Source organism: Mustela putorius, unplaced genomic scaffold (assembly GCF_011764305.1).
Source record: "Mustela putorius furo isolate JIRA1106 unplaced genomic scaffold, ASM1176430v1.1 tig00004043_pilon_pilon_pilon, whole genome shotgun sequence".
Classification (NCBI taxonomy): Eukaryota; Metazoa; Chordata; class Mammalia; order Carnivora; family Mustelidae; genus Mustela; species Mustela putorius.
In genome coordinates this window covers 310,437-338,113 of record NW_025422178.1, presented here as the reverse complement: position 1 = coordinate 338,113, position 27,677 = coordinate 310,437, and the positions used below count along the sequence as shown (strand labels likewise).

Sequence of the window (27,677 nt, the reverse complement as noted above, 5' to 3'; positions counted from 1 at the left end):
TCAGGAAGGGAGAAAACAGGGTCAGAGTAATTAAGAGGAGGAGCTCTTGGAGCAGACAAACCTGGATGAGAATCATGGTGATGCCACCAACATGTGACTGTCAGCCTTCACTTTAAAACAGGGCGGGTGGACCTCAAGATAACGTAAATGAGATAATCCACGTGAGATGCTCTGCCCACAGAAAGGACTCACTAAGTGTTAACCTTTATCATAGCTGCTGCTGTTACCGCCAAGTCGGTGACAGAATCAAGCCTCTGTGCTCCTAGATCAGTGCTCTTTCCATTGGCCAGGGCAGCTCTTGGGGGGTGGGGGCAGCCCTGGTTGCAGGACTCCCCAAGTACGCAAGGCAGCTCCTTGTCTCCCTGTCCTCACAAGGACTCTGCTCTCCTGCTTCTGCTAAGGGGCACAGAAGAGTTCAATGGAGTCAGGGGCAGGGAGCAAGGAAAGGAAGAAGAATAAAGAAAACACACATACACACACCCCGGGAAACCTAGGTCTAGGCACATTTAGAGAGTTCTGGGGTTTACCCGAAAGATCGATGGACAGTAACTCTGCTCAGTTTATGCTGGATCAGGATCAGCCTCCAGCTTTTCTCCTTCAATCTCGGCTCCAAATGCTTCTGTCCCCCACCCTCTCTGCACATCAGCCCCAGCCCCCCACCACCCCGCACCGTGCTGTGCCAACCCTGGCTGCTACTCTTGGGGATGGGCTTGGCTGCCTGCCTGGACCCAGGCCTGGAGCTGGCACGGCCGGGCCTGGGGCAATCCCAGAGGCCGTGGTCCCTGTGGATGCTCTGGCTCCAAAGAAGGATCTGGAGCTGATCTATCTCGTGGGCGGTTCCATGAAGCGAGACGCAGACAAGTCCCTGGGTCTCCTGGGCTTACTGTCTACTGCTGAGACAGGTTATGGAAGAGAAGGACCACGAAGGGCTACACCACACAAGGACCCAGGTGACTGGAGACAGGAAAAGGAGAGGCGGGTGAACTGGTGTCATGGAAAGAAAGGTGGAGGGGCTGCCGGAGGGGAAGTGATACGTCCGGAACATGGGGCGGCTTGCTTCCCATGCATCGTCGCCTTCGACCTCACAACCACCTAGCCTGTCAGACCTTTCGCAGATGAGGAAACCAAATTTTCTTAACTATGAAGCAGGCTGACTAGGAGATAAAACCAGCCTGTCAGACTCCAAAGTCTGCCCTGTGGGAAAGTTTCAGAGAAGTGCCTTTTGTTTGGTCTTTAAATGACTGGAAACACCAAATGGAAAGGAAAGAGTCAAAGGGCCAATCTGGTTGGTCCTGCGGGAAGCTGATTTAAAACATTCAGTACGAGCAGGATCTTTTAGATTACACCTATGTACGGGGGGTGGGGGTGGGGGGGGGGGGGAACACTCACGTTAACTGTCACACTTAACCCACTGCAACCAATGGTATGAGGCAGATATTATGTAAACTTTTTACAGAGAGGAGAACTGAAGAGAGGTTAAGGAATTTGGCCTGAAGTCCCACAGCCAGTCTACAAAGGAAAAGTTCTGGATTCACATCCAGGCCATTTGATTCTAACTCCCCCATTCTTCCTCGCTAGCCTCACTACTATTCTCTGCTATGACATGTCCCAAAGACACACACTTCTCCTAAGAGATGACAATGGCCCAAGATGAAAAGGTACACCAGGAACACTTAAACATGCCAGAGATACAGAATCAACTCCCAGGTTTGGTCCTGGTCTGGCACCTCTATGCAGTGTGGGCCCTTGAACAAGTCACTTAACCTCTCCTTAACCTCGAGTCTGTGTGACCCCAACATTAAAGTGAGGGGTCTAGTCCTTCCGACTTTAATGTTCTGGGACTCCCTTCACTTTTTTGCATCGAACAGGGCTAAAGTCCTAAATGTGCAAGCCTTCGAAGGACTGGCACGTTGCCTGCTCACGGAACGGCTCTCATCCGTCTTGCCCAAGCCTATCAGACCCGAGAGAAAATGAGACCAGAAGTCCAAAAGGAGGAGAGAGAAAGCAGGGGCTACTCTAGTCTGAACAAGGTGTCAAAGGTCACACTGTTTTTGCAGGCCTGCCTCTCCTTAATCATCCTAGTTTGATCTCTGCAGGGTCAGCAAGAGGCCCTGGCATCTGGAAAACAGACCAGAGCGAGCTGGCTCGCTGCTGCCACTGGTCAGGTCAGGAAGCCTGCTCAGGAATGTGCCCTGGCCGCTGATGGGGAGCCTGTAAAAACAGGAGGCCAACACTGGCACCAAGCATCAGTGTCAGCAAGGCATTTGCGATCTACTTGGAGACTTCCTGGAGAGAAGGGACCCCCTCTCATTCACCCAGCCCATTTTGCTCCCATCTAGTGTCTACTCAGAATCAAAAAACCACTGGCAAATACTGGTGTTTCTGCAGAAAGGCAGTAAGAAACCACTTTCCAACTTTCGTCTGAACAGTCTGTAGAGCTAGCCGGGTGCATGTTTTTATTTCTTACTATATATGCCAGACACCCAAAGGCCAGAGAACAGGAGCACATGAATTCGTCAGATGGCTTTTCTCCAGCTGCCAGGGGTTAATGTGCCGTCCGTCCCGTCCTGACAGAGGCCACCCCATCTGAAAGTCTCCAAGCAAGACCACAAGAGCCCCCTGAGCCCACCTGGCAACTAGAAATGCTGAATGGCCTGAGAAAAAGATAGGGAATGGGTGGTGGCCGTTTGTAAACTACTTCCTAGAAAGTAAAGTTACAGAAGTAACAAAGAGGTAAGAATGCAGAGTCGCCTGCTGTCACTTGGAACTTGGGACTTACAAGATCACCTTTGGAGATTAGGTCTCTTACCCAGAGCTGCTTGGGAGGGAAAGCCGTTCCCTCTGCCAAAGCAAACGAGACCCGTCTGCTGCTATTTTCATGCTTTTAAAAGACTTTTTGTCCTAAAATGTACTACAGCAGCAAGCTCAGGCAGCAGTTCCAGTTCGGGTTGGGTAGGAACGCATGACTTTCTACATCAACAAATCTCAAAAGCACAAGAGAAAAGAAAAGAGGGATGCAGGGGCAGTGGGGGGTTGGGGTAGGGGATAACTTTTTTTTTGAGAATAACTTTTTTTTTTTAAGAAAATAAATCAACTGGTTTTATTTCTGTAAAATAATCTTAGGTCACGTGGCTAAGACCAGCCTGCTTTCCACAGAGTAATTTTCTTTTCTTTTTAAAGTGTTCTTACTGTTACTCACCTTGTACACTTCAATCAGACTGGAGCAAGAGCATATATCCAGTTGGAGGACGGGGCTGATGTGGGCTGGCTAGAACCAATACTACTTGCCAAATCCAACCAAGCCAACACACGCATGTACTTTATAGTTTCCAAATACCAAATAATGAGGCATTTTTGGTCTCTGAGCTCCAGGAATGAGCCATGTTTAATCCCACATGACTCAAAATAACCAAAAAAGGGCCGTATCATTTTACTGACCCACACTTGGAATCTTTTTTTTTTTTTTTTCTGCTGTCACTACTGACCAGGACAGGTCAGGCTACCCATTTATGTGCAAAGCAGGCATCATTAAGGGGCACCGGACTGCTAGGTTGACTATTCTTTTTGTTTCTGCTTGAGCTTTTTCAAGTTCCTTCCTTAGGAGGCTTAGGAGCCGAGCGCTGTCCTGGATCTGTGCTCCGTGGTAGCAGAATAAAAAGGGCAAGCCTGCTGCATTCTTCATCTCTGCTTTTATGCTTACTGCTTGTCTTCTTTCTTAAGAAACAGCCGCCTTAGGCCCTGCTAAAGGTAAACCACGGATGAGGCACTGATTGTTGGCTTCCAGTTGGCAGATGGGTACCAGCCCCCTAGAGGCTTACCTGACTGCAGAGGATTAGTCCTCAAACACCCAATTACCACATCAACTGTTCACTTTTCAATCTCCTTCTGAGCAATTCAGAACTCAGGAGTCACAAAGTGACTGGAAAATAGTTTAACTGGAGATAAGCTTTGGGTTTTTGCCCCTTAGTAAAAGAAAGGCAAGAAAGGAAACTGAAATGAGTAGAGAGATGAGGAAGGAACCCAATACAAAGACGATAAATGGCTGCATCCAAATGTCTTAAAGGGGCACCAGAATTACCACAAATGTATGGATGTGGTTTCTAGAGCCATACTTCCTCTAAGAAGGCCTCAGGTTCATCATGTGGTAACTAATCAATCTCTTAAATGTTTGCTAATTCTTCAAAAAAAAAAAAAGGAAGAAAGAAAAGAAAAGAAATCCAAATCCATTAAGGCCACATTAATCAGGTTTTTCCTAGAGGCCCATGATGGAAACTAACTGCTAATGCACAGTAGACGGGAAGAGGGAGAAAAGAGCTGTATAATAAAAGAATATCTGTTTCAACCACATCAGTAAACTGATCAGAGAAGTAAGGCCACTAAGTCTTTCTCTCCTGCTGCCAAATTCAAAAGTATTACATAGTTACTCTGTAAAGTTTAGAAAACACAGAAAAGCATAAAAAGGCCCCCAGTATCCCACCTCTTACAATTAATATTTCAGTATATCCCTCTTAGTCTTTTATATGAGCACATATGGACTGCACATGTAAAATACATGCATGTCCACATGTGTTTGGAACTTTCAAACAAAAGTGGGGTCATACTGTACAATCTACTTTGCAATCTTTTCCACTGAACATTTTTTTAAAATATAAAGCTTTTCCTCTCATAAAATTCTTCTAAAGAACAGCAATTCTGGGGCACCTGGATGGCTCAGTCAGTTAAGAGTCTGCCTCCAGCTCAGGTCATGATCTCAGGGTCCTGGGATCAGGCTCCCTGCTTAGCAGGGAGCCTGCTTCTCCCTCTCCCTCTGCCTGCCACTCACCAGGCTTGTGCTCCCTCAGTCAAATAAATAAATAAAATCTTTAAAAAAAAAAACATATTTAATATTCAGATAGATCTTCCACTGAATGGAGGTACCATACTCAATCTGGTCAATTTAGTCTCTTATTGTTGGACATTTAGCTGCTTCCAGTAGTTCCCTATTATAAACATTACTCTGATAAAACAGCATGCACTTAAAACTCAGCACACTTATAATTCTTACTTGAGAATAAAACCCTCTAGTGAAACCAACAGATCAAAGAATAGGCAAAAAAATTCTGTGTATGTGTGTGTGTGTGTGTATATGTATGTATGTATGTGTATATATATATATATATAATCCAATCTGAATTCCAAAGAAGATCAACTTGTACAACGTACCAGGAGTGTATATTTCTCCCAACATCATCTTGTGATATTTGCCAACTAATTCAACTTCTTGCCAAAAGCACATTAAGACATTGTGTTTAAGGGAAAATACCAAACCACCTAAAGAGAAACAGGTAAAAATAGATCACTGGCTTCACTGTAAATCACATCACAAAGGCTGACAAGAGCCAATGATTCTGGCTTCAAGGATTCCAAGTTGGTGTCGTTACATAAAAAGGGTAGGGGGAGAAAAAGATTAGTCATAGGACACCTTTTAATTATATTTAAATTTCCCAATTATTCTTTCAAAAGTAAATCAACCTGTCCCCACCCCCATCAAAAAGCAGTAGTAGTAGCAGAAGCAGCCACTGCTGCTACCATCACCCATCTTAAGGCCTCATAATTTAGCATCAGGGGTAGAAGGATCTGGCCCATCGAACAGGCAGAACCGGAACTCCTGGCCACATAGTTGGGCGGGGCTCAAAATGGACTTCGCAACTCGGCCCACCTGAGTCTCACATGCCCTTGGCTTCAGTGACTGGGTTAGGGACACACAGGGTGACCTCAGCAGACAAGAGTAAATCTTAGCACTGAAAGTAAAGGAAGCTAGCGCTGCTATAGTTATCCCGCCAAAGAAAATAGTAATGCCTATCGAAGAGTCACTGTGATGATTCAATGGCCCCTTTTTATCATATAGGTCTCATGTCAAATGTATGTAGAACCCAAGAATGAAATCACTGCCAAGAGACAAAGATAAAATGAATTCTGAAGGTATTATCTGCACCCAGAATCCAACTGTACTACCTAAAGTCAGACCAAAGCCTGAACTCCAGTTATGGGTGTCAATGAATTCCTCTTTTGCATAAACCGGATGTCAGGTTTTCAGCCACAAAAGATAGAATCCCTACTAACACACTGCTAAGTCACTTGGATCTCTTCTACTCATAGAGCAAACAAATGATGCCTAGGCTCTGATTCATCATCCAGGACCAATTTACTAAGCCACAATTTCACTTCTTAGCTGAACACAAGGACCAATAATCCCAAACTCAAGTACACTGTAACATACCATTGTACTGGGCAGACCACCAGGATGCCGTTTAAAAGCTGATATGACTAACGAGAGTAAGAACCTTTCCAACTGCAATTTTTACAACCTTCGGCTCCTTCAGACAGGCCACAGGGCCCTTACAGCTACTTTCTTCTGTTGTGTTCGCACGTTCTGTCATCTTCACGTTCCTAAGGAGGAACCTCTTCCCAGCACTCAGACACCACGTGAAAAGCTGTAAAGCAAGACTCCTGGAAGTCTTTCTCTGTGCAATAACAACATGATCAATCTTCCAGCTGAAACAGGTATTTGATCTAAACCACATCCTATGAAACTGAAAGGCCAGACCTGACCAGAATTTGGCTACCCTCTTGGTTTCAATTGCTACTGCTGAAACAATTTCTCTCTGGTTTCAAGCACTGAAGAGCCTATTTAGAAAGTACTCAGGTTTTAAAAACTGTAACAGGAAATTCTTGTGTTGTGTGCCTTTATTGGAAATATATTCCCTGCAGGGTGAAACCTGAGGCCTCAAGGTTTGGGCTTTATTTTTTTTTATTTCAAGCAGTTATGTATTTCACCAATGGGCACTCATATGGCATGAGGCCAAAGGGCTCATTAACACGTGTAAAGATAGGCAGATAATTAAATCAAAATAGAGCTCTATGCCTGATGGCTGGCAACACGGTCCCAGAGGCTTGGCAAAGACAGACATCTGAGGATTCCAGCCCTATTCCTGCCCACTTCCCGCCCATACTGACCTGCCAAAACTGCTGCCATCAAAGGGCCATTCCAATGCTGTCTATCAAAACTCCGCCCTAGGGCGCCTGGGTGGCTCAGATGGTTGGATGTCTGCCTTCAGCTCGGGTCATGATCCCGGGGTTCTAGGACTGAGTACCACATCGGGCTCCCAGCTCAGCATGTAGCCTGCTTCTCCCTGCTCCAGTCCTCTCTCCGTCTCGCTCTCTCCAATAAATAAATAAAATCTTTAAAAAAACAAAACAAAACTCTGCCCTAACAGCTAGGCCCTATTTTCATAAAACCGATTATGAGAAAATCCTAAAGTTAAGCAGCAGCACCATAAGCACTTTGGGTCATCAATATCTCTGAAAATCTAAGGATAGCTTTGGACCCAGAATAAACTGTGCATACATGCACACACTCATACACTCAAATTCTGCATTCAATGCTTGGGATCTAGGATATTATATCTTAACTCTTCTGAAATGCATCAGGGTTTTACCTACACTGCAACCACATTCATTCCCCTCGCTCCGAACCCAGCTGAAGACACGGCAGCTCCTGCAGCTGCCCCAGGATCGTCTCACCTCTCCTGAGCAGGGCAGGATGGGCTCAGCACGCAGATGACTGCGTGTGGATAGCTTGGCTGTATGTGCTCCCCTGCGCATACTTCATCACCTGTGCCTCAGTTTCCTCACCTGAAAACTGGGAAAATCAAAGGGTCACAGTGAAGAATAAATGGCCCCTTCACATCACATGGGTCTAAGTTAGAGGCTGAGCCGCCCCCCACCCCCAGCCTACAAACCTAAACCTAAACTATTTCATTTCTTCCCAGCACATTTCACTTTCTGGAATTCTTGTTAGCTTCCTTACTGTCTGCTCCCACTCCTAGAAGGAAAGTGCCACAGAAGCTGGGATTTTATCTTATTTGCCCCTTGGTCCTGTGCACCCAGCTACCTCACATAATCAAGTGTTGGATACATAAATGTTGAGTGAATAATAATCACTGTTATTTATTGAGTACTTATATGCAAGGCACTAGTCTGCGCCCCTGAAATGTATTCACTCATGACTGAATAAATGCTAAGTCCAACCTACTTAGTGCTGTCTCTAGCACGAGTTAGTATTCAATAACCGATAGCCATTTATACCAATTCTAATGATGATGTCACCAAATACTCAACAGTAAAGGGTGTTGAGCCCTAAGGATGTAGAACTTAATTAACTTCACCTCTCCAGAGCGGCTTCCTAAGCTCCAACTTCCCCTGGACTCCTCTCCTCCCAGGACTCCTCTCCCTTCAGAGAGAAGGGAAAGTAGGAATCGTCTCCTTGTTCCATTTACTCCCTACCTCATCGGTTCTCAGAAAATGTCATACAAATACGGCCTCTCAGCCAGCATACACCACTCCATCTCTCTGCATGCCACAAGCTAATTTTCACCTCAAACCTGACAAGAGCCAAAGTTAAAGGTGAAATGGGATCATGTTCATCCTGTCGTGCCTCTTTCTGATGTGCACCCCAGTCCCTTGGAAAAAATTCACAGACATGCCGGTATCACTCCAGCCTCTCCTCTTAGCAAGGGACAAAGTCCAGAGAGTTCATGCAAGCCGTGGCCACACAGCACTCTAGGAAGCTCCAAGGGTTTGCCGATCAGGTGAACTTCAATGAAACGCCTTCTAGTGCTGATCCAAACTGCCTCTCCTCTACCTCAGTCAATCACACATTTAAGGTGTTTGGAGATACAAGGGCAAAACCCAGCAGTTTTTTCTGACTACTGCATATTGAACCCAAAGGACTCACAGCCAGTATCGTATTTCTATTCCACTGTTATATTTTCTAAAATTTAGTCGATGACAGAGTCGCTTTTAACTGAGGGCTGAAGCACATACCTCATCAAAGATAGTATGAGACATGGACCAGGGCCCTGCAACTTGTTGGAGCTGCAGGGGGACATTGGACTATGTTTTATATGACAGTAAGAAAAGGGCAAGAACTAAAGTCCTAGGCAGGGCCTTCAAAGCCACATGCACTTGCCAAGAAAGCAAAGGGCAGCTTCCACCTCCGCCGGCTGGCAGGCAGACCCACACATTCTGCTTAACCATGTGAAACAGCTAGCTTTTGCTCTCCCTGCCCCCGGGCCCAGTTATGATATTTGGGTAGCAACACTGGCGACTTTTCTAGGAGAGTGTTTTATAAAAATAGAGCTTCCAATTTTAGGTCTAGAATTGAAAAGAAAAATAGCCAGAATTAGAAATTTGTTTTAACACAATACACTGAAAATTACAAGTTTAAGGGCTGGTCGCTGAGGACGGGGATCACACCACCACGTGATTTCTCAGTGAGTCATAAAAAGTAGTACAGGCTTGTTTAACAGTACTAAGAGTTAAGGAGCCCACTTGAGTCAGATGGAAAGCCAACCTGACACCCCTGCGTTTGTTTCAGCTGTGGCAGGACTGACACAAATGAATTGCAGCAGCAATTCACAAGACAGAAACGTTAATAAAACGTTTTCTGAGCCTAGTCAAAGAGGAAATGTTTGAAACCCCGAATATGACTCATTTTTCAAAAGTTCAATCAGTTTAACAAGAAAAAAAAAAGAGCTCTAAATATTAATAAATCAAAACTGAAACATTTCTAGATTTCTAATACCCATTCTTGATTAACATACCTTTGTGTCAAAGCAAAAACCAAGTGCAGCCATGTAACAGCAAGTTGCCACCCTTCCAGTTATGAGAACCGCTCTGGCGGAACTCGATGAGGGCAACGAGAATTAATCTTCAGGCCTAGATGGATACTGTCTTGGTAATAAGACAATAAAGACCTCCCTAAAGGGCTTCTGGGTGCCATAAATTATATAACAAATCCACTTCTGCCAGGCAGCCAGGATTAACTCCTATTCACCCAGGGCACTACTCTTACTCAGTATCACCAACTGGCTTATCGAAATGAAACAGTCATTATCCACCACTGCCCTTCGAAGGCACAGCATGTCTCTCACTGCTCATCAGTCTGCTGACACCAGCTACTCATCGCAGGAGAAGCCAACCTAACAATCTTTTTTTTTTTTTTTAGATTTTATTTATTTATTTTCAGAGAGGCTGGGTTGGGGGCGGAGCAGGCTCCCCGCTGAGCAGAGAGCCCGATGTGGGGCTTGATCCCAGAACCCTGAGATCATGACCTGAGCCGAAGGCAGAGGCTTGACCCACTGAGCCACCCAGGCGCCCCCTCAACCTAACAATCTTAAAGACAACTTTGATACTTGTTTTTAACAGGCCACAACATTTTTTAAAAAACCAGAACTAGGGGAGCCTGGGGTGGCTCAGTGGGTTAAGCACCTGCCTTCAGGTCCAGTCGTGATCCTGGGGTCCTGGAATGGAGCCCCATGTTGGCTCCCTGCCAGCAGCTGCATCTGCTTCTGCCTCTCTGCTCTCCACGCCACCCCCCAGCTGTTCACTCACCCTCTCAAATTAAAAAAAAAAAAAAAAAGGATCTTAAAAATAAATAAGTAAAAGGGCACCTGGGTGGCTCAGTGGCTTAAGCCTCTGCCTTCCGCTCAGGTCATGGCCCCAGGGTCCTGGGATCAAGCCCTGCATCGGGCTCTCTGCTCAGCAAGGGAGCCTGCTTTCACCTTCCTCTCTCTCTCTGCCTGCTTCTCTGCCTACTTGTGATCTCTGCCTGTCACATGAATAAATAAAATCTTTTTAAAAAATTAAAAAATAAAAAATAAAATAAGTAAAAATAAAAACCAGAAAGTATTTCACTGGTTTCTCCCCAGTGATTTCTTCTGACTGAATTTTTAAAGAATTGTCTATTATGACATCTTATCATAACAGACAATTTGTTACTCCTAATATGCATTCAATGCATTATATATTCTTTACTCCTCAGGAACATGAACATTCATGGCTCCCAAACAGGTGGTCAAAAATAACAAGTCCACAGAAGAGAAAGGACAGTATTATTTCAGTGACCACATCTTATATTAGGAGTTCCAAGAAGACAGGGAATGCATACGGTAACGTGGAAAGGGCTAAATGGCACCTGACAAACATCTTCTAAAGAAGCAAATGTAGGGATGCCTCAGCAGCTCAATCAGCTAAGTGTCCAACTCTTGATTTCAGCTCAGGTCAGATCTCAGGGTCCTGAGATTATCCCATTTCGGGCTTGTGTTCAGCGGGGAGTCCGATGGAGATTTTCTCCCTCTCCCTCAGCCCCTCCCCCTGCATGCTCTCTCTCTCTCTCTCTCTCTCTCTAAAATAAATAAATCTTTTAAAAAGGAATCTGAAGTAAAATAAGCACCTACTATGTACCAAGTGCACTGCACAAATCTACCTACATGCTCAGTATGAGCCACTTTTACACAATAATGTCCACAAATGCTTACATAAATTTTACAACGTAATATCCATCAATTTCAAAACACTTTTACACATATGCACTAACCCAACAAACATACCCTATAAGTATTATCACCTGAGAAAACGAAGTCACAGAAAGCACCAGTAACTTGCCTAAGGATAAACAGCTAGCAAGTGACAAAGCTAAAATCCTAACCCATGTTCTACTCTTTCTCATAATTAAAGATACTGCTTTTCAAATCCACTCTTTTAAAAATATGAAAATCTAAACTGCAATTTAAACTGCCTCTTTCAAAAAAACATATTAAGTAGAGTAGTTCTTTTGGGAGCCTGGCCAGGCATGCGACTCTTGATCTCAGGGTTGTAAATTCAAATCCCACCCATGCTGGGTGTAGAGATTACTTAAAAATCAAATCTTTAAAAAAATTTAAGATTGTATTTATTTAAGACAGAGAGCAAGCAAGCAACCATAAGTGGTGTGGGGCAGGCAGAGGGACGGGGCACTGGAAGAGGGAGAAGCAGGCTCCCCACAGAGAAGGGAGCTAGACATGGGACTCAATCCCAGGACCTTGAGACCATGACCTGAATGGAAGGCAGATGCTTAACCGTCTAAGAGTTCCAAGCGTCTAGGAGTTCCACCACCCAGGGCCCCCTCAAATTTTTTTAAAATAAAACACGAGTAGTTTTTTGCTTGGTATGTGTAAGGCTTTATATAGCCCAGTGTCTTTCAAACTTTAAGCACAGCCTTCATTGAGAAGTAACACTTCACTTCCTGACCAAAGACACGTATGTAAATACAGGTATAACTCAAAAGTTTCATGAAGCAGCATTTACCCTCATTTCTAAGATTCACTCTATGCTATTTCTTTCCTTTAGTTTGGTTTTTAATTGTTGTTTATAACCCACTAATTAGATACGGCCCATAATGAGAAAATCTCAATCTCAAGATCGAACTTAAAGGTTCCCTCCAACAGCCTTACTGTGCCAGACACAATACCAGGTATTACAGAGTCATGACAGCAGTTAATCGCCACATCTGTCCTCTGAGGCTGGTACTAGAGTTACACTGATGAAGAAATCATCTCAGGAAAAAACACCTCACTCAAATCCCTACACTGTGGCACAAAGAAGCTCACCAAACAGTCCATCTGCTCCCCCAATTTCCCAGCCTCTTTTCAGTGAGGTGGGGAAATGTACTATTTCTGGCCAATGAGCTGTAGGCAGATGTGTTTCTTCTCATTTCTAAGCCGAAGCACAGAACTGGCACGTGACATCCCAGCCATCTTTCCCAGTGCCACGGTGACCAAGACAACACACAATAGTGGGATCTTCATCGGCCTGGGTCTTTGAGTTCAGACTGTATGGAACAGGGCACCCTTCAGGCCACTGACCCGTGTGGGACATGCAAGCAATCACGTTTTATCAGATTAAGCCAGATTTTGTAAATTCTTCCTCCTGAGTATCTGCCCATCCTCAGTAACCCTACAGTTCAGGCCCCTGACATCTTCACCGCAGCACGTTCACGATAGCTTCCCTACTTCTGGGACTGTTCCCTTCAACCTCTTTCACGCTATTGCTGACATGATCTTACACACACGCACACGCGCACACACAGACACACCCCATGTGAGTATGCCATGTCCCTACTCAAAATTACTTATTAGTTCCCCTTCACCAACGAAAGAGAATACAAACTCAGTAAAGCATACAAAGAAAGCCCTTCGGAGTTTGTCACTCCCCCCATCCCCTTCACTCCGCATCCCCCCAGGCATACTGAAACACCTGCCGTTCCCCAAAGCGCCACAGCTTCTCCCACTTCTGTAGTTCTACAAATACTGTTACCTCCACTTGGAATGCCATCTCACTCTCTAGTCTGTGTCTTTCAAGCCCAGCTGAGATTTTACCTCCCACAGGACTCCTCTCCTGACTCCTTCTAGAGTCCCCAACCCCAGGCTCAGTCCTTAAGAAAAATTCAGACTACACACACTTCACTTTGAATACAATGGTGAAAGCATCAAATCTGGAGGCCAAATTATCCTATGTTACAAGACTAGTTTTGGGTATCAGAAGTTCCCTATGAATAATCCACATTCTGCCTGGGAAAGCTGGTCCCCTGCTCAAATAAAAACTAATTTGAAAACTACATAGGCTGGTTCCTCTTAGAAAATATCTTGTATCTGTTTGGAAATCAAGAGTGCTATTAAAAGCGTGTTTTTAAAAGTTTTGTTCTGTTAAGCTGCTACTGTAATCAAAAGCTCTTTTGCTTAACCAGGCTGAGTCACAAACACTAAATGCTGGAGACCTGCAGAACTTGGGTGTTGAGTGAGTCAACCTAAGCACTGTATGCAAATAGTAAAGCTACAAATCAGAAAGAGGAGGAACTTTGGCTAAACTACTTAGAGGGAAGGAAAACTGTATCCTTCCAAATGGGGAAAAAGCAACTGGAAAGATTTTTTTACCTGTTGCATAGAATTATTCTGGATGCTTTGACTAGGGAGGTTTAAAGCTAAGAGTTAAAGTCTTTGATTACATATTTATATTTTTTTACTTCCAGTTACCATGAAAGTTCAAGTTTCCTACAAAATTTAAAATGTTAGTTTACTTCATGAGAAGACCACAGTGGTCTTACTCCAGTTAAGTGCTGGAAACATGGAAGAATGGCTTGAAAGGTTTTGAACTCTACCACTATGTTTGTACATCTTTCATTCTGATCTAAATTACATTTTATCTTTTTAAGTGTGTGGTCTTGAATGCTTACACTTCTGTAGAGATTATCCTACCATGGAGATAATTATTTGCCTGACTGGGAAAGAATAGTCTTTCATGTGGCTCTCATCTTTAAAGCCCCAAAGACTCAGCTGCCACAAGAAATCTTAACCAAGACTCAATTGATCCAATGGCAGTTTTCCAAGATGAGAAGGAAATAAACAACCCCACTCTAGCTGTGCAAACCCTAGTCTAGAGACCAAGGGCAAATGTCACAAGCCCCCCTCCAGCCCCGTTCAGAATTTCCCCAGACTCATCAGCAGTTATCTATAAATAATGACTAAACTCTGCACCAAGGGAAATGGACTCCGGAAGATGTCTACTCTGAGTAAGGCAGTCCTGTGAATCTGCACAAAGGATGAATGTCATACATGAAACAGATTTTAGTGAGAAAAAAGATTTTTTAATACTGCAAAATACAGGCCTGAGTAAAGGCTTCTCTGCCCTTTCCCAACATGCCAAATACCACAAGTCACCACTTCTCTCAGGAGACAAGACCGTATGAATGACAAAACCAAAACTTACAAAGTATGAGGGCTTGTGGCTTGGAACATTAGATTTCACCTCAGCTGGGAAACATCTGAGAGCTTCTCATTATGAAATCAAGTAGAAACTCTGTATTAAATAAATGAAGGAGGGAAAATAATCTTGGGCTATATCGTTACCACCATTTTGCTCTATTTTGACCTCATCTTGACTAGATAACACATGGCACAGAAAGATAACAGACATGGAACCATCTTTATAACAATTTTTAAAAATTGTAATTTGAAACATTAAACAATTTATTACACGGAGCCATACCAGACGCATGGGCCTTTATGCTAAAGTAATTATAGAACAAAATCACTTGCAGATACAGGCCAACAACCAAAGTATATAATGAAAGATGACAGTGTGAAGATACACAGAAAATGTCAAGGGAACACAGGTAATTAAAGTTAAAAAAAAAAAAAAAAACTCAAGTAACCATAGACTACATCTGAAAGCAACTTTCTTGGCTCCTCTTACACAATCGAGATTTCAGTTTTATTCTGGGGCTTTACTTAAAAAGAAAGCATCTCCTACAATAATTTTGTTTCATTTTTACCACTGCTCATTTAACTTCTCAAGACCCCCCACTATATTGCATTAGAGCAATATGACAGAAAGTGAAATGAAATTTTTATTATTTTTTTAAAGATTTTATTTGTCAGAGAGAGAGAGGGCGCACACACGCACAAACAGGGGGAGCTGCAGGCAGAAGCAGCAGGTCCCCACTGAGCAAGGATCCCAGTGCGGGACTCCAGGATCCCAAGACTCTGGGATCATGACCTGAGCTAAAAGCAGACACTTAACCAACTGGGCTACCCAAGCATCCCATGAAATGAAATTTAAATAGTTTTTCTCAGTGTTTAGCTTCATTTTAGGGCACGTGTCACACTGTACCTTTGAAGACGTTACCAGCTGAAATTAACAAACGAGACATTAAGATATAGCAGAGCCCCTGCCTTCCAGAACCCAGAATACATGCACTAACGTGCATTCAAGAAAGAGGGTTGGCCAAAAAAGAGAGAATGGACTGGCATTTGCAGGTCAACAGAACAGATTCCTAGCTGCTTCCATGGGGAGTCCCAACCCCAAAGAGTGAAAGGGACAAAAGATCAATCCAGGTAACAGGAAAACTGCTTGGGGTGAAAGAGGAAGCAATGCTACTTATTTTTCATTCATTCTTTTTTTTTTTTAAAGATTTTATTTATTTATTTATTTGACAGGGATCACAAGCAGGCAGAGAGACAGGCAGAGAGAGAGGGGGAAGCAGGCTCCCTGCTGAGCAGAGAGCCCGATGCAGAACTCGATCCCAGGATCCTGGGATCATGACCTGAGCTGAAGGCGGAGGCTTTAACCCACTGAGCCACCCAGATGCCCCTATTTTTCATTCTTTAAAAAGAGCCATCACTACTAATATCTACAATATTTCAAATTCTACATCACTTACTTATGGGTATCTTCACCATGAATGCAGAAATAGAAAGCTGTCAATTTGTTTGAATGAGGCAAGTCTTTAAATCCACCAAATTTGGACCTGCTCTACTGTGTCCATCACCACACGACTTCAGGCAGGTGTAGTACTGCAGAATTACTTGAGCTCAGAAATTCCAATTTTCAGCCTTTTCTAGACAACCTTTATGATCTTCCATATACATTTACCATTCCAACTACTGCTCCCCAATATTTTTCTTAAAAGCTTCAAAAAAAAAAGGGACCCCTGGGTGCCTCAGTAATTAGGCGTCTGCCTTCGGCTCAGGTCATCATCCCAGGGTCCTGGGATAGAACCCCACATCAGGCTCCCTGCTCAAGCGGGAAGCCAGCTTCTCTCTCTCCCACTCACCCCTGCCTGTATTCCCTCTCTTGCTGTCTCTCTCTGTCAAATAAATAAAATCTTTAAAAAAAAAAAATGTTAACATCATCCTAAGCAACACTATCCATGAAAACAAAGGTCTGACATGCTAGTTATGTTTTCATTAATACACAATAAAATACAGAACTAGTAAACAAATACTCATCCATGTACCACTGAAAATCCCATGTACTATCAACAGTACAAAAAAATACCACTCCTGAATACTCATTTCAGCAGCAGATACAGTAAAAACGTAACCAATGCCACACTTTGAGAAACAGTGATTTAGTCTCAAATCCTATGCCACAGTTAAGGAAACAGCCTCAAACAGGGGCTGTAATTTGCCCAAAGACACATAGTAACTGATGGCAGAGGCCTAACTAGGATCTAAAGTTAATCCAGTGGTGGTCCCACCAGAGTACAAGTTCCAGATGGGTGAGTGACAGGAATTAGAGACTGACTTCGGTGAAGTTCACCAACAAGTGAACCTCAAGCAGCCAGTAAGCTCTTTACCAGTATACCTGGGCTTTTTACAGCCTCTAAGAAGCACACACACAATATGGTACTTGCCAGCTGACTCTCAAAGGTTTTCTGCACCAGCTAAAATAAATTTGCGGTTTCCTTCCCAAAGTCTCATGTAGCTTTGCCTAACTCAATAAACCTCAAGGTCTACTGTAAAAATAAAAAGTCTCCTGGATCAGTTTCCCATTTTTTGGTTCAACAGTCCCTGTGCTACAGAGCCCTGGTCCCCACTGCTCACGCATGCTCTATACAGTTTCAGGAAGATTTTCCATCTCTTGATTTTAGGCCAGCTCTGGAAACAGGCTGGAAGTTTCCATCACAGAGTCACTCCTATACTTCCCTGATACCCAGAGCAGGTTTTACTTTCAAGTGATAGATAACCTATGTCTACTGTGTGCCCAGCAATGTTTCACACACAGCCTCACACATCCCCCTATAAAAATAAAATGACAGAGATCCTGGCTCCTTGGGAGTTGTCAACCCAGGTGAGCTTAGCTCTGTATACATGTAGCTAATAAAGCTCATGTTCTTAGATGTTCATATTTATGCCAGGCACTGTGCCATATCCTTCAAACGGACTGTCTTATTGAATCCTCACAACTATTTACCATGATTATCCTCCGTTTATATATATGAAGAAGATAAAAATGAGACTTAGAGATGTTAAGTAGTTCATCCCACATCAAATTATAAGTAGGTGGTAAAAGTTCAGACTCAAACCCAGACCGACTAGGCTGATGTTCTTAACCACTGCACTATCTTTTTAAAGTCACACTGAAAGGAAACATAAATTCTGTATATTTTATATCTTACAAAGTGAGCTCATTTCTTACACTAGGGAAGTCCAGAGCTAGAGCACCTGTGAAGTATTCAAGAAACAGTAACACATTCTGGGAATGCCATTTCATACTGACTGAGGAGGGACATATCTGTTGTTTTATAGTCTGAAGCTATTCAATTTGCACTTTAACCAAAAACTCCATCAAAGTAACAGTAAATGCATCCTGTTACTTATCACCTAAATCAATTTTAGGTAGGTTTATTTCATTACTACTTATGCAATGCAAAGCTGGAGTATTAATGTGTTAATTAAGAAATACATTTGAAAAAAATAGATAGATAGATACACATATTTGGTCTTTGTCCCCAGTTTGCACCAGCTCCTAAAACTCCTGGTTTGTCCTTACTGAAAGAAGTGTCCTTTGTTATTCATAAGGATCCCCTGCTGGACCACACTGGGGTTTATGCTAATGAGGTGACTCAGGGAAGCCCCTTAGATAGCTTCAAGACGGAGGTTGGCCACACCAGAAAGACCAGGCATTGATTAGAAGGTTGAAACTTTTAGTCCCATCTCCAGACCACCAGAGAGGGGAGAGGAGGGCAGCTGGAGCTCAAACACCAGGCCAATGATTGGATCAACTGGGCCTACTAAAGGGGCCTCAACTGAAACTAAAACCAGGCTAGGGGAGCTCCAAGGTTGGTTGAACACAGTGATGTGCTGGAAGCCTGGCATGCCCAGAGGGGACAAGAAAGCTGTGCCAATTCATATCTCATCCCATGCATCTCTTCCAATCAGCTGCTCCTGAGTTGTATCCTTTTATAATCAAACTATAAACTATATTCCTAAATACACCTTCCCCAGTTCTGTGAGTCACATGTTCTGGTAATTATTGAACTTGGGGGAGGACGATTGCGAGGAACCCCGGATTTACAGTCTGCCCGCAGAAGTGCAGATACCCTGAGGCTACCTGATACTTGTGGCTGGTATCAGGGAGAATCTTAGGAGAGTGAGTCATTAACTTGGGGGTATGCACTAACTCCAGGCAGTTTGTATCAGAATTGAATTGCTGGACACTCAGGTGGTGTCAATTGTTGTTGGAACAACGTAACTAATAACCTCAGAAAAAGAGGCCCACATTAAAACCAATTAAACTGGTGGCTCAGAAGCCACTTCCCTGCTTGATCTAATCATTACATCTACAGCTGTCACCAATTCGGAGCACTGCTTGCCATTTCCAGTGCGAGTAGGAAATCTGGCTCTATGGACAGATCCACAAGTATCTGGTAAAATAAAATTTTTTTTAAGAGAAAAGACTTACGAACTAATCTGATCGGCTAAAGAAAACATGGAATGTTGTAGAAATGTAAAGTAAAAAATGATTACTCTTTAATACTTTTAGTTGTGATTTAACTCCACATTTATTATAGTCTCCATGAGAGAACCAGAAATTACTTCAATAGTTTCCATGTAAAACTGTTCCCTTTGGATAGTAGATATTCTTAAATGACAATGGCCATCACCTAGTATTTGCTACATTATGTACTTTTACCCAAACTCTAATGTGCCCAGGGACATCACATTCCCTCTTGTTTACCAGCTTCTGATTTGTCAAAAGTAAAATCAAGAGACAGAGATCTCAAAAAACAGGCCAGCACTCTGCAAGCAATCTTTAAGACCAATCTGGTCAAACCAGACACTGCATGCCTGCATTCACCCCTCCCCATCAGAAATACACTTTCCAGTAATGGGAAAGAACCCTTGTGGTCACAGCCCTGGTTGGGGCCACTGGATTACCAGACTCCACAGGCTCCCTGTCCCACCCTCCTTGTGATCGGTGTTCCCTGGAGTTGGGCAACCTTGTGGACCTGCTCCTTCCCCACCCACTCTTGCCCCAGCTTGTGCCATTGTTATCATTTTCTACCCTTTCCCAGCTGGACCCCTGGTGGGGGCATTTCTCTTCACCCTATACACCAGCCCATAATAACCCCCACTCGGGCTGTCCTACACATCCTCCTCCCCTACAACTCAACCTACCTATCTAAATGCCTTTAGAAGTTTTTAGACTTTTACATAAACTGTTAGGAAACCCCCAAACAAACTTCTCCTTACCATAGACAGGCATCAGCTGTAAACCAACTGTTTTGAGTAAATTACTGAACCCACTGACTAGTTATTACAAAGAAAAACTAATTTACTAGGAGTAAAAGAACCATGGAAACATTCTTAAAAATGGACACAGAGCATTCATTCTATCACTACTTGCTCTTGAATTCCACTCACTTAGAAGAAAGAAAATGTCACTGAAACAGAAAAATGTCTCCTATGAGGGCCTGGGACCTCCAGCATGTTCATGATCCTAACATACAGAACCCACGCTACTAGAATGTCAGCACCCTCCCTGCAGTGGTATTGTTAACCTTCTGTTTGAAGAGCAGCTGCTAGCTGGGGTGCCTGAGTGGCTCACTTGGTTAAGTGTTCGACTCTTGGTTTCAGCTCAGGCCATGATCTCATGGGTCCTGAGAATGAGCCACAGTGTGCTCAGTGCAGCGTTTCTTGAAGATTCTCTCCCTCTGCCCTTCTTCCCACTTGTGCACACACACATGCACGTGTTTCCTCTCTCAAGTAAATACATTTTTTTCAAAGCTTTCATTTATTTGACAAAGGGACAGTGAGAGAGGGAAAAAAAGCAGGGGGAGGAGGAGAGTGAGAAGCAGGCTTCACACTAAGCAGAGAGCCCAATGTGGGGCTCAATCACAGAACCCTGGGATCATGACCTGAGCTGAAGGCAGAAGCTTAACTAACTGAGCCACCCAGGCATCCCAGGATCCAATTCTTGGCTGCAGCTCAGGTCATGATCTCAGGGTCATGAGCTCGAGCCCCGTGTCTGGCTCTGCATTCAGCAGGGAGTCCACCAGAAACTCTTTCTCTGTCTCTCCCTTCCCTTCCCCCGTTCCCTCTCTAAAAAATAAATAAATGTGGAGCAGCCACTAGGTAATCATCAAATAGATATAAATGAAAGTAGATTTAATGAAAACAAATTTGCTTTACCAAAAAAAAAAAAATAAATAAAATAAAAGGAGGGGAGGATACAGCCATTATAGTTATTTCCTGGAGCTATTCTAAAACTGTTATATCAATGGATATACCCAGGTTTTCTTGTTCAGATTCCAGGGCAGGTCACAGGGAAAAGGAAGTAATCTGTTCAGCATTTTGCATAGGTATTCTCTGCAGCATGCCTGCTAACTTATCTTCAAAATGTTTGAGAAAAGAACCACAGATATATAAAAAACCAAAGAGGGTCGCCTGGGTGGCTCAGTGGATTAAGCCTCTGCCTTCCATTCATGTCATGATCTCAGGGTCCTGGGATAGAGCCCCGCACAGAGCCCCACACAGGGCTCTCTGCTCAGCAGAAAGCCTGCTCTCCCCCCTCTTCCCTCCCCCCCCCACTGTCTCTGCCTGCCTCTGCCTACTTGTGAGCTCTCTCTCTCTGTGTCAAATAAATAAATAAAATTTTTTCTAAAAAAAAAAAAAAAAGATCAAACAACAAGGATTCAAATCAAACCCAAACAAAGTGCCTACAAGGACACGTATGAGGCAGTGTAAATGCGAAAACAAAATTAGTACAGGGAAGACCTGATTCTAGTCCTATAGTTGCCAGTACTTGACTCTATAACTTTAAGCAACTTTTATTATAACCTTTCTAGATTTACATTTCCCTACTAAAATCACTGCTTTTCAACCTGTTTTCAGCCTCAGAACATTCTGTTTGATTGAAATCTTCCAGGGAAGCCCAATATAACAGAACATATATATTTTTAAGATTTTATTTATCTATTTGACAGACAGAGATCACAAGTAGGCAAAGAGGCAGGCAGAGAGAGAGAGAGAGAGAGAGAGAAGGAAGCAGGCTCCCTGCTGAGCAGAGAGCCCAATGCGGGGCTCAATCCCAGGACCCTGAGACCATGGCCCGAGCCAAAGGCAGAGGCTTTAATCCACTGAGCCCCCCAGACATCCTAGTATAACAATATTAAAGTTAACTTTCAGAGTGAAGAATAGTGGGGCAAAATGGGAAGAAGACAGCAAAATCCCCGCATGCCACCACAGTGTACTCCAGCAATGACCTGCAAGAGGGTTCCAGTGCGAAAAAACAGCACACCAGATATTCTAAGGTTCTTTGAGGGTCTTTCTCCTGCTTCTTCCTAAACTGAAGGAAGAGGAATGAGCTACATCCAATTCAGTAAATGCGAAGACTTGAGTGTTCTTCAGAATTAGAATTACGATCACACACCAACACACCTTAAGTAGACACGGCAGAGTCCAAACTCTTCATTAACCAACAAGAGCTAAAACTTATAACCAAACTCTAATCCTGATAGGATGGAAGCAATCTATTAATAAAATAAGGGGGCAAGTCTTTCCTGCATTCTGTCTCCTGGAATGACAGGCAGAGACTAGGACAGTGGCTACAAAAGATGCTAAACACTCTCCAAAAAAAAAGAGAAGTCCTGCAAGGTTGCTATCCAAGATTCTCTGTCAGTCATCATATCTGGTCTGGATCTACAGGCCTCAGTGACAGAATTATTTCCAGTCCCTAGATCCTCAGGTTGAGCCCTCCAGCAGGGCAGAACAGGAACACAGATGAGGTTTCCTAAAGCTCTATAATCTAAGGTTCCAAGCTGCAATTCGGCCCCAAACCCAACAACACAGCACAGCTCACAGATCTGTCCTGAGCAAAGCCACGCACACCCCCATCATTAACATGATGCCTACCTTTCCACAGACTCAGATTGGTACCAGGGCACTGGCCACAGGTGGCTTATTTTACTACCACAAGGGCTAATCACCACCTCAAGAAGTGACTTACTGGGTTTCTCTATTCTGACGTATGGTATTTTTAAAAAGTTTCATTCATGCACATCTTAAAGAAGATTCTTTGGGACTCTCCCCCTCCCATTTTTTTTTCCTTCTGGCATATCACAACTTCAAAGAATTAGAGTTTGAGCTACTTCCAACCTTCTCTCTCATCATTTTGCTAAATTAATATGTTGAGTTCTAGTTTGTAATCACTCATTAATTAAATGGTCAGGTGCTATGGTAGTCCTGTTTCCCCCAAAAAGAAACAGGACCCTCCATAACCTAGAAAAACAGACACCAGAACCAGAGAAACTAGATTTGAATTGAAACTCACGAACTCAAATAACCTGGTCCATAAAAAAACAAAACAACAACAACACACACACAAACACCCTGGTCCATTGTGCAAAGAGCTTCAGAACACGTGCAAGATTTAGGGAGAATTGGTCCTGGTGCACTGGTATCAACATCTGTAAACAGACACAAAGAGGTAATTGTAAGTTATCAAGAGCTGGGGAAATAGGAGTTACCAAGTAATTACCATTGTTTCAGTCTGAGTTACCACATCTTCACCTCAAAACAACTGGCAGCTAGTGTACAATTAACTCTCCTTACTGCAGCACAGACATCAAAACAGTAGCCATATCAGATTAATTTTAAGTCACCTAATGCAATACAGAACACCACAACATCAAGAGTGAGTGGCATCAACTGGCTCCCTAGCTTGCCCGTCTTTCAGAGGAGTGTCCCAAAACCCCCAAAGTTTAAGAAAGAAATCAACTGGTACTCTATACTAAAAGGCTAGCTCAGCTCCAAGACTCCAAATTCATTTAGATTTGTGGATTTTTTTCCCCCAAACTCAATCAGTGGCCAATGAAGGAGTCAATGGCTTCTCCCAGTGTTCAAGTCCCCACCTACCCAACCACCCCCTTTCAGAAATTAGAAAGAAGCCACCAGTCTCCAAACTGGCTGATGACATTTCAGCCTACAAGATATTTTCATACTTTCATTATAATAAACCACTGAAACGAAGATGAATAGTGGACACCTTATTAACCCACTGGCTAGAGCATTTGAAGTCCAGCGTTAGCCTATGAAGTCCAAAATTCTTTAACCCAGACCAAAGCCCAGTATATATATGTTATATACATTTCATTATCAGTTCTCCATTCCTTTGTGTTACTCTGCAGTGTGGAGAGTGGAGCCTATTGTTTGCCTGGTCCGAGCTGTTCACTTTTGTCACTAGCTTGCTAACTAAAAGACTTTCCATTTGTATTCAAGTCGGAATTCGGTAATTCAGTACCATGCTGTATTCCACTCCCTTCATTACCCCCAGGACTGCCCAGCAAGCGCTATTCAAATTAGTTCTCACAATCCATTTACCAATGCTAGTAAAATACCAGAACTTAAAACAGGTGATAGTCCTCAATTTCTAATTTTTCTCCAAACACTTAAAGGTTTTATTTCGTATTTCTTAAAGATTTTTATGTATTTATTTGACAGAGCGAGATACAGTGAGAAAGGGAACACAAGCAGGGGGAGTGGGAGAGGGAGAAGCAGGCTCCCCACTGAGCAGGGGACACAGGGCTCTAGGGCTGACACGGGGCTGACACAGGGCTCACGGCTCCATCCCAGGACCCCAGGATCATGACCTGAGCAGAAGGCAGACGCTTAACAACTGAGCCACCCAGGTGCCCCTTATTTAGCATTTCTAATACGGACTTTACTACAAATAGCCCAAGCAACATTTAAGTCTCTCAACCACATGGCTCAAAGGGCCAATTCACTCAAAGAACACACTAGTCACTGTTGTGGGGTTCAGAAGAAAAAAAACAGTGTATTCTTTCTGTTTCGGCCCACTGTGACATAGCAGAAGAGGGCCAAATCAAGGAGGAGTCCTGATTGGGCTTCTCAAGTGGACAATCTGGTCAAGGTGAGGCTGAAAAGCAGCTGACTACTGGAGATGAATAGCCCCACCAGAAGGAAAAGTAGGTTACATCCCCTGGTTACATGCCAGCCCAAAGATGCGGACATAGTGGGATTGAGCCCGCAGTGGTCATTTATCTAATGTAATCCACTGAGTGAACTTTTAGCACCAACCTACACCTCAGCTGAGTGTTATTAGTCAGCAGGCAGACCAGACAAGAATGGAAATATTGCAACATAAAACCTCCCTACAAAAAACAACTTGAAACATATCCTGATGGACATCTCTGTAGACCAACAGAGGTATTTATTATCATTTGCACAATCTTCAACCCTCAATTCATAAATGGCTGGAAACTAAGGAGGATTCATATATTAGAACATATGCAGGACACTTGTTATGCAATTTTAAAGAGCAGCTTCTAAGACAAAATTCTGTAAGGAAAAAAAGCGTGCTCTCAGTTGAACATTCCGTTGAATTCTGAACACAGCTTGACATTTATCTGCCAGAAAAGATCCAGGTGACCACAGCTGCCTTGCCTCCTCTCCCACATTCAGCACGATGACTTTTTTTTTTTTAAATTGCAATAGTCCAACAGTACCTGAAAAATAATAAGTGATAATACTCTAGGAAAAGAATTGATCAAAAAGGTACATCGCTATTTCCTTCTTCTTACTCTTACTTTGCCTACCTACTCTGAGCCCAGCCTCCACCTTTCTGACCTAGACTTTTTCATTTCCTCTTTGCTCACTAGGCTCTAGCTGTTACTGCCTTTCCCGTTCTCCCTCACCTCCCTACACCCACCTTCTCCACCCTACCCCTTTCTTCCCAAACCCTAGAACTAGCCAAAGTCACTCCTGTCAGTTTCTGCACTAGCTAGTCCCTGAATCTGGAAGGCTCCTCCTCTATACCTGCATGGCTGGGCAAGTGTTAACCTCCTCAAAAAGGGCTTCCTTGACTGCCTCCCAATCAGACATTTTCTGTCACATCACTCTTTCTTCAGCATTTACCAAAATCTGATTTATATGCTTATTTCTTCTGTCCCCACATACTCTGGTGTAAGCTCTATGAGAGCTCAGACCTTATGCTTGCATGCAACTTCGTCCACCCAGAGCCCAAAATAATGGTTGGTCAATAATGCCTGTTGCATGAATGAATTTTGGACTTTTTATTCAATTATTCCAAATCAATTAAGGTGAGAGCAGGAGTCATTCTTCTCTTTTGTGACAGTTCTGTGAAACCTCTAAACATGCTGTTACTTGCACAATCAAATCATTAAATATTGTTTTATCAGGCCTGAAAGCCCTGCTGAGAAGGATGGGATCCATTATAATTCTTCTAGCAACACACATAAACTCAGTTATAGAGGGCCAGGATTTAGGGACACGCTCTAATCAAAGGATCCCTAAAATTCAGGCACTATCTCTTAAAGTTCTTCAGAAAACACAGTTCCACATTCAACAGATGACTTCCAAAGAAAACATCAATACCAAAATAGGAATCATCATTACATTTCACTCTAAAATTCCTACAACAAGCTAAAAGAGCACTACTTGATTTTTTTTTTAAACCAATAGAATATCAGTAAAGAGATCTTACTAAACATTCTCTGCTTTCTTCAAATAATTTTTCCGTTTTTGGTTTATATTCTTTTTTAAAACAAAACAGATCACATTTTCTCATTTAAGTCCATCTGTACACAAACAATCAGCTAAATAGACAGAAATCAGCACAAGCCAAATGTGTCACTGAAGACTTGTGTGCCCCACACACAAACAGAGAAAGAGATAAAAGAGCTATTGTCCAATTGCAGAAACAAAAAAGTAATATGGGGTTTTCTGTTCTCTGAAGTGCCTCATGAAGTGTGGGTGGAGAGAAACACAGAAATCCAGAATTAGCCCAACATCAAATCATTTTGGAAAGAGTTGACAACATGTAAATTCCTCACACATAAAGTATTTAGGACACGAGACTTTGATTCCTGGGCTATGATGCCATTTAGGAATCCCTGCAAGGGCTTCGAAATTCCAGTATTCATAGGAGAAAATGCTCATCTTAATTTCGAGCTACCAAGCATTGAGAGGTACTCCCGATGTGACACAGCCTGTAACTGAAGTATTACAAAGCTTGCAGTAAGATCTGGGAAAGAGGCTGAACACCAAATTCAAAACAGGTAACCAAGGTACCAAGTGCCATAAAGGAAAAACAGAAACAAAACCAAAAAAACACCATGATTACCACCTAGCCATGGAGAACTGACGTGGAAACGAGGGGTGTATAGGGGGGAAGGTAAGGGGTGAAGGAGAATGGAAAAAAAAAAATACATTTGTCACCCCGTCCCACTTCCTATACAGGATACAGGCAAAGCTTCCAGCCCCATTACCTCAGGCACAGATGGTTATCGTTTATAGCAAAGGTGCATAGAAAGGCCTTCAGGTTTGAGCCCCTTAATTCCAAGGCTGTTAATGATTAAAGAGAAAGATGGGGGTGGGGAGGAAAACGAGGCAGGAGGGCGCTGGAGATTCACCCACCACCTCCCGCTTGGACTCCTACCTCACAGCGCTCACCCGGGCCAGAGGACCAGAGGCTGCGACCCTCGCCAGGGCAGCTCCAGTCCCTAGATTCCCAGGCCTGGGGTGAGCGGTGCTGGCGGTGAGGAGGCAGGGACAGTAGGTAAGTTTTCTTGAGCCCTGAGGCTGACACGCCACAGGCTCCCCTCACAGCCCCTTCTTCCAAAGGCACCAGTCCAGACAAGGAGCTGATTTCCACTCCTCCCCTTCCACCCCCTTTTCTCGAAGGTACCCAACCCCCGCCCCTTCATCTCTCAATGCTCCCCGCTTTTCCTCAACCCCCCCCAACTCACAGCTGCTCCAGAGGTTCCTCCAGTCAAACCCTTTCTGGAAACGACGGCGGCCCGGCGGGTCCAAACCACCTACCATCCCCGCTCGCGTTTCCAGGCTCCCTACCCGCGCCGCCGCCGCCTCTTCTTCCACCACTGCCGCCGCCTCCTCTTCATCTGCGGCCCACCGGCGGCGGCCGCCCCCAAGCCCCGCCCCCTCCATCGCCTCCTGCATCATCACTTCCGGTAACCCCGCCGGCCGCCAGCTCCG

The 27,677-nt window shown here is 43.7% G+C and overlaps 1 protein-coding gene across 6 annotated transcripts in view; it reads right to left on the bottom strand.

The window, feature by feature from the left end:
- Nucleotides 1-27,677, bottom strand: part of DCUN1D3 (defective in cullin neddylation 1 domain containing 3) — a 36,491-nt gene that overhangs the window by 8,449 nt on the left and 365 nt on the right. The window contains exon 1 of one of the 6 annotated variants that reach the window (XM_004780144.3): nt 27,504-27,642. The exons of 1 other annotated variant lie outside the window; for it this stretch is intronic. The gene's annotated coding sequence lies outside the window, so the exon portion shown is untranslated. Of the gene's footprint in view, nt 1-7,563; nt 8,009-27,120; nt 27,401-27,430; nt 27,643-27,677 lie in introns of those variants that run through there. 4 more of the 6 variants (XM_004780143.3, XM_004780146.3, XM_004780145.3 and 1 more) reach the window with 4 other exon arrangements.